Source organism: Octodon degus, unplaced genomic scaffold (genome assembly GCF_000260255.1).
Source record: "Octodon degus isolate 3935 unplaced genomic scaffold, OctDeg1.0 scaffold00013, whole genome shotgun sequence".
In the NCBI taxonomy this organism is placed as follows: Eukaryota; Metazoa; Chordata; class Mammalia; order Rodentia; family Octodontidae; genus Octodon; species Octodon degus.
Window position 1 is genome coordinate 13,294,594 of NW_004524589.1, and position 9,817 is coordinate 13,304,410.

Genomic DNA, 9,817 nt, shown 5'->3' on the forward strand with positions numbered 1-9,817 from the left:
CAAGGCATCAGGGACCGCGGTTCAATCCCCCAGCACCACATGCCAGCCAGCCCCGCCCCCTGGTGGGCTGAGCTGGACACACACACACACACACCCCTCTCTCTCTCTCTCTCTCTCTCTCTCTCTCTCTCTCTCTCTCAAATAAATAAAAATAAAAAATAAAATAAAAAAAAGACTTGAACTGAAAGCTAAAATTAAAAAAAAAAAAAAAAAGAATACAAAAGGCAATACTGGGAAACAAAGACAAGGCAGGAGGCATTACAATTCCTGACTTGAAATTATACCACAAAGCTACTGTGATACAACGAGTATGATACTGGCAATGAAATAGACCTGAGGATCAATGGAAAGATTATAAGATGCAGAAACCTCTACGAACACTCTCAGCCACATGATCTTTGATGAAAGGACCATACAGGCTCACTGGAAGAAAGATAGCCTCTTTAACAAGTAGTGCTGGAAAAACTGGCTCTCTACATGCCGAAAACTAAAACTTAAGTCACGTCTATCACCATGCACTAAGCTAAAGACAAAATAGATTAAAGATATAAACATTAAAATAGAAACACTCAATCTCCTGGAAGAGGAAGAAGGAGGAACTCTTGAAGATATAGGGGTACGCAAAGGGTTCAGGAACAAAAGTGAAATTGCACAGATAACACTTGGAAGAATCAACAACTTGGACCTCCTCTTATTGAGAATTTATTTCACTTCAAAAGAAATTACCAACAAAGTGAAAAGACAGCCCACAAATTTGGAAAAAGTCTTAACTAATAAGAAGTCAGACAAATGTCTGCTCTCTACAATTTCTAAAGAACTAAAAAACATTAGTGCCCCAAAATTTAAAGACCCAATCCAGAAATGGGCATCCAAGATGAACACACACTTCTCAGAGGATGAAATTAAAGAAGGGAATAAATATATGAAAAAATGCTCCACATCACTAGCCAAACATGAAATGCAAATTAAGCAACACTGAGATATCATCTCATCCCAGAAAGAATGGCTATCATCAACAAATTGACTCACAACAAATGTTGGAGAGGCTATGGGGAAAGGAGAACCCTTATCCATTGTTGGTGGGAGTGTATACTGGTGCAACCATTATGGAAATCAGTGTGGAGACCTCTTAAAAAACTAGGACTGGAAATCCCATTCCAGCCTGCTATCCCTTACTGGGAATTTTCCCAGAGGAACTGAAAAAGTCATATCACACTGATATATGTATACCTATGCTTATAGAAGCACAATTTCTGATAATCAAATCTTGGAAACAACCAAGATGCCCATCACCTGAGGAATGGATGAAAAAGATGTGTTACTTTTATATACTGGAGTATTACTTAGATATAAAGAATGATAAACTCAAAGCCTTCATTATTTAAGTTGATGCCACTTGAAGATACACTCATAAGTGAAATAAACCAGAACAACATGTGCAAATATCATATGTTCTCCCTAGTATAAGAACTCAAAAGAAGAAATAAAAATACAAAAGTATAACACAATTAAAAGGAAAAAGAGAACTTGAGGATTAGACAATGAAAAGAGGGCAAGGAGAAAAACTAGGAAACATGACAAGGGCAAAGCCATACATTCGTATGCACAAGATGGGTAAGACAATGATCCTGAGAACTATCAGCAGATTGTTGAAACTAGCAATAAGCTGGTGGGATTCTCAACCTGACTAACTATATATGCTGATACCTGTGAACTGAGCGACTGCACAGAAGATAGCAATGTATAATAGTGGTGTCATGCTTGGAATGCCTGTCATTCTGTTCTTCTAAATATGTACTGCTTGTCATGACCTGCCAATTATGGCCGGAGTGTATCTCAAGTAAATGTTTATTTTTTTAAAAAATGGTAATAAATGAAAAAAGAGACAAAAAAGTCACAGGACTGTCTTGCTATAATGATATGTCTGGTTAGATTTCTAAATTTCTGTGCAAAAATATGTAACTATTCATTTTTAAAAAACATTTTTTTATTTTTTACTTCTTTTTCCATATTCTGTAGGGAAAGTTTAACATATCACTACTTGATGGAATATACATGTTTCATTTTATGCCTAAGATGTTTGATATTCAGACAGATAGTGAGGTTAAAGTCAACTACATATGTATTAGGGCAATAAAAAGCTTCTCTTCTGGAGGGTTAACAATCCATGTTTGCAGTCGAAAAATTAGAGAAAAAGAAGGGCTGCAAGGGCAGCCAACATTTTGGCCCTAGTCTTTCAAGGTCAATGAAGACTCAGGACTTAGGAGAACCTATAATGTAACATCATTTAACTCAGTTGTGTCCAAAATTTTCTATTCAAAGAGATGATGGGGCCACAAAACAATGTGTTCGATGATGTAGTGTGTGACTAAGGAGAGTCACATGGAGGGAAGTCATTCTCTCAGGCTTTGACAGAGAGCAAATTGGTCAAGTGAAGGCCATGACTCATCCACATGGCTGACACTGACAAAGGATCTACAAAGTGCTGTACAAGGCTTCAGGATGAGTTTTGAGGGGACTTGACTGATGTGAGATACAAAAGTTACATTTCTTGATATATAGGTCTTGCTTTACCCTGGTCTTAACCATCCAGCAGAAAAGTGTAGAATGGAGGTATGAAAAGTGAAGTCATGTTAATATGCAGATTTGTGGAAGGCTCAAGTCAACAGATTCAGACATTGCCTGTCCTGTGGATAACCCACTATTATTGTAGACTACTATTTTCTGTATATACAAAGTAGTTAGGATAGAAATATAGCCACTGTCTCTTAATTAAATAAGAAGAAAGATTTTTACTAATAATGTTTGGACAGGATATCATGTCTGCCACTTGTGCTATGAATGACTACTACAAAGACAACATTATGCAACGTATTAATTGTTGTAACTCTCCTACTATCCTCTTTTTAAACTCTCATTCAATTTTTTCTCAACAAAATTATTAGAACTTCACTAAAAAACAAATAGAAACAAAGACAGAAACATTGTAACATGCACCAATATACATGTTACAGATTTTCAAAGTAAGAATAGCTAATTAACAATATGTGTTCTAGTATATATTTTTATCATGAAATCTGTTGTTTAGATTACACAAATATGAAGTTTTAATTCCTAAACAAGATGCAAAATGTCACATATCATTAAGAGGGAATGAGAATATTATCTACTAAAAAAACAGAAGAATAGAATGATAAATGTTGGGGATATCGAATAAAAACATATTTTGATACATTTCATTAGGAATATATGGATTTGACTAACTTACATTGATTTCTTTTAGTTTAAGATTTTAATTCCTCTTTTTATATCTTGATATATCTGAGTCATCATTTGGTTCATAGGACCTTATGCTTGCTAGGCAAGCACTTATTCCATTGAACTATCTCCCCGGCCCTAAAAGTTTTTCTTACCACTACTCAGAATTTTAAAAGTGTATTTTATTAAATTTAGGTAATATATAATTGTAGGTGAAGTTTTAATTTGTAGTAACTGAAACTAGATATATTAAAGAAATTTTCTTAAATTTTCAATTGAGATTTTATGTTACATTTTTCACAGTTCACTATCACACTGAAGTGAATTCAACTTGATAAATCTTAAACTTTTTTATGAATCTCTGTTCAACTGCTCCTTTTGATTTTGTTTGTACTTTTTGGCCTGGGATATGGGCATTAAATGGACATGCATGCCAGCTTCATTAAAATAATATTTGTGAAAACTGTAAAAAAAGATCTTTGTTCAGATTTTCATCTGTTCTAATGATTACTTGTACAGTAGTAACCTAAAATCAAACTGAACAACAAGAACTGTACCTGCACGAGGCCAGATTTTACATCTGCAACATGATACTTCAATGAAAATATTCCTGTTTTTGACAACTGTACTGTACATTTTTGCTGTTGTATAGGAAAAAGCAGCTAATGTTTTAATTTGTTTCATCTCCTTTTCTCAATTGTTTGTACTTTTTCTCTTAATTAATTAAACATTTCTTTGTTTTTATTCTTCCAATTTTGCATGCATATATCTGGCAATATGAATAACTGGTTGGAAGACAACACTATACATTAGAACAAATGCTGTGAAATTCATATTATTTTATTAAGTGAAAATCTTATATTTAATTTTTCCTGTTTTAATTTGCAATTTGTACTCCTTTTTAAAAATTTAAAGAATTCCCTTTCTCTAAATTCATATTCTGATTCTTAATTCCAAGAAATAGACTTTGGATAATTCTTACAGCATTTCTTGTTTATTGCAAATTTATTTGTTTGGCTCCTTCATAACAGAAAATTAATTATAACATGAACACATTTTTTGCATACCATATATTTTATCATTTTAAAAACTGAATCTTATGTAACCTTGGCAATTTTTTGACATTTCCCTGTAATAAGTTTTGATTAATCTTTGCATTAAGTTGTTATCATATTTGATATATTGTTTCCCTGCCTAATATTTTTCCTTGTCTTACTCAGAATTTTAAGCACAGCATGTCGTAGGTGATTCATTTGGCAACTTGATCTGTTATCTTATCATCTGATTTGCTGAGGTCTCTACTTCTGAATTGTCCTGCATCTGGAACAGATTTTATTTTAAATTCCTTTGAATGTTGACATGGGGCTGTAATAATAAATGTTCTCCAAATAAAAGGTAAAATTTTACTATAAGGTTAAGGCATTTCCTCATGTTGAAGTGTCTCAATCTATTTTTAAAATTCAATCTCTTAAAAAATATGTTCATATCCTTTAAAAAGAAACAGAAATATCTGGCCCTGGTTGGCCTTTCATATGTGTATAGATCTATGAATGTCAGTTGAAGACAAGAATATTGACATTTTTATCAGAATGAACTAGAGGGCAATTACAGATGGAGCAGATAATCTTGTGAGGAAATTTAAATTTTTTTTTCCTTTTTCCTTATGGTGTTTTTGAGATGTTATATTGGCAACTTTTTGTTCTCCAGTCTGACTCTCATTGGAGTTTGGCTCTTGTTCTTTAGAGAATGACAACAGAAAATGTCTTCACATGTTCAGAACAAATGCTGTGGTTTGGTTTTTTTTGTGTGTACTTAATGTGCAGTTGTTTGAATGCATGGATGCAAATATTCTTGATATGGTGTGGAGTACAGATTGCATACATATCAGAGAGTGGTGGATTTATATGTAATAACTGGGAAGATACTAGGCTGTATTAAGGAGAAAGGACATAGATTTTTTTAATGGATTCATTTGTTTGTTAATCACATAATGAAATTAGGATGCATTATTAGTTTTTTGCTTAAAATACTAGGTAAATGATGATGTCATTTATTGTGATGCAATAAGAGAAAACAGATTATGATATGACACAATGGTTTTTGAATGAATTTAGAGTAATTTATTAGGCATTCAGTGCCCCAGACTGGCAGGCAAATATGTGTATCCACTATTAACTTTCTGGTGGCAAAAGTCCAACCACTTACTAACAAAAGCTTCCCTACCCTCATCCCATCACAACACCCTGAAAATCACAGGTCCTGTCATGTGGGTGGGGCCACAGAAAGCCATGGTAAAGGGTGGCACAAGTGAGGGGTCTGTCAGGCACCTGCTCCCCACCTCACTGACTCCTGAGGATGCTGGGGCCTCTTCTCTACCCAGCCTCCCAGCAGGGAGTGCTGTCTTCAGGAGCCTGAGCAGCCCACACACCCAACCAGAGAGCAGGATGGTGCCAGGGCCAGTGGGTGGGGTGGAGAAAGCTGAAGAGAATAGAAGCATCTGTTCTGTGAAACTTAGGTCCACTGGTCTGTCTCAGCCTGCCCAGCTGCTCAGAGGTGCAAGTGGAGCCATTGACTTCTTCGCCTACTAATGCCTCAGAACCTCACCATGAATTTTCTGTTTCTGTACTGGTTTGTTGGCTTCTTCCCTTTGTGCTCCTTGCCCAACATGATTTTTGGTAAGGGCGCTTCTCCTGCTTCTTCATCATGGTGGCCAGGTGCTTATCCCCACTTTGCTCCTCCTGGACCAGCAGCTGATTGAACTCCAGGGTCACAGGGGCTTCCATCCCCTAAGTTTCTTCTCCTCTGTCCTGTCTTCTGCTCTCCAGGACTGCTAGGCGTCCTCCCCTTCCTCCTCCTGCTCCTCTTTCTCCCGTATACCATCACCTTGATTATCTCTTTCCTCCTTTTCTGACTCTTTCAAGTTTCCCAGGTCCTGTCCCCACCGGACAGCCAACAGCTTCAGCTTCTCCAGTAGAATGTAATCTTCTTGCTTGAAAGACAGGAAGGGTGAGAGATGCGGGGGCAGCCACACCCCAGGAATACTATGCCATAGAGAGGAGAAGCCAGCAGTAATATTTTCAAACTTCCACTGGGGCTGCAGGTAGTACCAAGCAAGGATGCTGTTTACTGTCCAGTGTGGTCAGCAATCTGATGCATGATACCCAACTCTGTGACATCATAGGGGACCCCAGTAAAGGTCTGTCCCTGAACATGTCCCCATCCCAAGAACTCTGATGAAGAAGTGTCTCTTGGGGCACCTTGCAGTTCAGGAAGAAATCCAGCCCCTCAAAGACTTTCTTGTGCTTTTCTTGTGCCCCATCAGCAGGACACTCATGGGCTCAGCCTCCTTCTCCACAGTAGGCACTGCTGCAGGGCCATGCTGGCATTGAGGGCTGCCAATTTTTTCCATGGGGTTCTTGGAATTCCATGTGCCCTCCTCTCTGCTGGGCCTGACTCTTGAGCTGCGGACAGCAAGGAAGACTGAGAGATGGAAGAGGTGGAATCTGACAAAACACAACAGGAGGTGTAGAACTAAATGAAAGTGGACACGACCTTGTTATTTTTGTCTCAATTCTGGGACAAATCACCCAACACCCAAAATAAGTGAAGAAAGAGTTTATTTAGAGCAAAGTTTGTGGAGGTTTCAGTCTATACTTGGCTGGCTCCAAGGCAGAGTCATATGGCAGATGGCAAAAACGCATGGTGGTGAAAAACAGCTAGATCAACCATGGCACAAGGGAGGAGCAGAGAGAGAACACACCTCTTTCCTTCTCTTATAGTGTATGCAGGGTACCTGCTCCAAGGCAGGGGTACACTCATAGTCCCAGTGCTGTGAATCAATCACAAACTCTAGATGCTCACTCCATGCAGCATGAGGTTTTGGGGGGCATCTAGACACAAACTGTAATATTTTACCTGGACCCTGAAAGGCTGATGTACATCACTTTACGTAAAAAGCATTTGAGTCTGTCTCTGAGAGTAGCCTAGGTCTTAACAGTTTCAGCATTGCTAAAATGCACAAGTGCCAAGTTGCCTCCAAGATGAAAAGCAAACTCTGCTGTGAGGCCCTGTACATACAAAAGTTAAACACATTCAACATGCAGTTGTGCAAGAAAAATAGTACCATTCAAAATTGTACAAAAAGGGGATACAAAGCAGTGGGACAAAAGGAAGTCCAAAATCCAGCAGGGAAAACATTAAGTCCTATAGTTCCATGAGAACATCCAAGGAAATCTGTGATAAATTGTGAACTCCAAAGACCTTGTGTGGCACTTTTGATGCTTGCAGCTCTCACGATTTCTCTCTTGGACCTGCTTTGCTTCCTCTTGCAGCTTTCTTTAAACAATCTGTATTCTCAGATTTTATAAACTTTTCAGTCACCACTCAACTTTCAGCTTCAAACTCACACTTTCCAACACTACACACTGCCTGGCCTCCCAATCCTTTTGAAATTGAGGTAAAAGCCTTTTAGCCTCAGAGCTCTTGCATTATCCACGCACCTAATACCAGCACCATGTGAGATGCGAAGGTCCTCTACCATCCTGAGAAGTAGCCAGGCTTTCCTCTTTCTTCGATGTAAGGCTTGAGTGCCTGGGTTACTTGGTACTGTGAATCTGATTCTGAGAACCAAATTCTCTATACCTGTGCCATTCTGGAACCTGGTGCAGCATAGGCCATTCCAGGACATGGAGCAATGTGACTTTTTCCTCAAAGTGGTTTTTCTGTTCTGTAGTTTTTAGGCTGCAAAGGGTGGAAATTTGCTGCTTCTTGTGATGTCCTCAGACCATTTTTTCTATTCTCTGTTTACTTCTCAGCAATGGAGATCTACCCAGTTCTATGTCTGCAGACCCCACACAGCACTGATGAGCATGGGATACTGATCCTTGATGATGGCCAAGTTTGTAGTTGGACTTATTGCCCTGGAGACCTCCACAGTGATCCATTTGGTTTTCTCATAGGTCTCTGGAACTTCCAAACAAATACTTTGCATTCCTGGAATTTGTTGGCAGTGGGTTTATGGAGAAGCAACTTGATACCTTTCATGAGATAAAAGGTTTGGGTTTGTGTGGACACTTACTAACTTCCTTCTTATGTCTGGGCTCATGAGGATAAATACTGTTCAGAACACATGGCCACCTAAAGGCTGCCAGGCTCAGCTGCAGCTTCTCCCAGGCTTTATTTGGGGTGAGATAGTTGGTGGAAGAGCCTCATTCATACTTCTTGTCCAAATCTCCCTTGGCTCCATGTTGGGTCCAGAATTATTAATGAAAGGAATGTTAATATCAGAGATTAAAATATTCTGAGAATGTAGGGCCTTATAATTGTCACCAAAATGCTAAAGCTTATAAGAGAAATGCCAGATTCTCAAAGATAATTACAAAAATTATTGACTTAGCAACTGGAATGTTGCCAGTGACATCTATCTGAACATTTAAGTGAAATTCATGTGATTCTTTTGCAAATGTGGATGAATTTTGCAGAAAATATTTTGCTTTGAAGGAAATTGGATTAATGGTAGATAACTGAAATAGACGGCAGAGCCTCTGATGGCTTATCCTCTTAGCTGTTAGGTTGAGTTTGCATAATGGTAATGTGTTACCATTGATGAGAGTGATCAATAGGTAGTGCTATGGTTTGACCATGGCTTGGGTGTACATGGCAAAGATTCATGTTACAGAAGTTTGATCTTCACTGCAGTGATGTTGAGATGGCAGGGCATTTAAGAACTATTAGGAGAACCATGCTTGGAAAGGATTAAAGTAGTTCTCAGGGATTCTCTTATTTCCCAGAAGAGTAAGTTGTTCAAAAAGAGTGAAACTGTCCCACAACTAACATCTCTTGCTTCTTCCCTATAGAATATGGTACTTTGCATGCAGTCCCACTGTGCTGTGATTTCAGTTTATGACACAGCAAAAGCTTCTGCCCAATCATTACCCAAAATAAATTTTTCTTTAGAAGTCATCCCACTTCACTGAGTTTTTATAGTGATGAAATTGGACCAAGGTTAGGAAAAAAGTCCAAATGATGACGTCAAGAATACAATGGAAAATGCAATGCAAAATCCATGACAAAGAAGAATGATGCAATATTCAGAGAGATATTACTAATGAGGGCAATACCCAGTAAGTATATTGTACCACAGAAATATAGAGAATCCTGGTAAAAACATAGGTAATATGGTAGAAGATTGACTTAGGGTGGTCAATAAAATATATTCAACAGTAGGAGTTTGAAATAAAGTATTAAAAATCTGAATTTCCTGTGATTCCATCACTGTGTTTTCACTAACTTATCTTGTATAATTAGTCAATTGAAATGAATTGAGAACTACCTGCTTTAACTTCTGAGGAAAAGAATAATATAAGAAAGAGTTCAAACCTCATGAATTTGATGTGATCTTAACATTTTTCCCTCAAAAAACAGCATGGAAGAAGTTATGATAGAAAGATTGTGGTATGAAGACCGAGACTATTATTAGATGGGGAAATCAGAAATGATCTCTGAGGGGCTGGGGAGATGGCTCAGTGGTCTAAAGAACCTACTTAGAACAAGCTTAGCA

At 37.9% G+C, this 9,817-nt stretch overlaps 1 pseudogene; it reads right to left on the bottom strand.

Moving 5' to 3' along the window:
* Nucleotides 1–5,858: 5,858 nt before the first annotated feature.
* Nucleotides 5,859–7,935, bottom strand: LOC105741474 (annotated as a pseudogene).
* Between the last annotated feature and the right edge of the window lie 1,882 nt (nucleotides 7,936–9,817).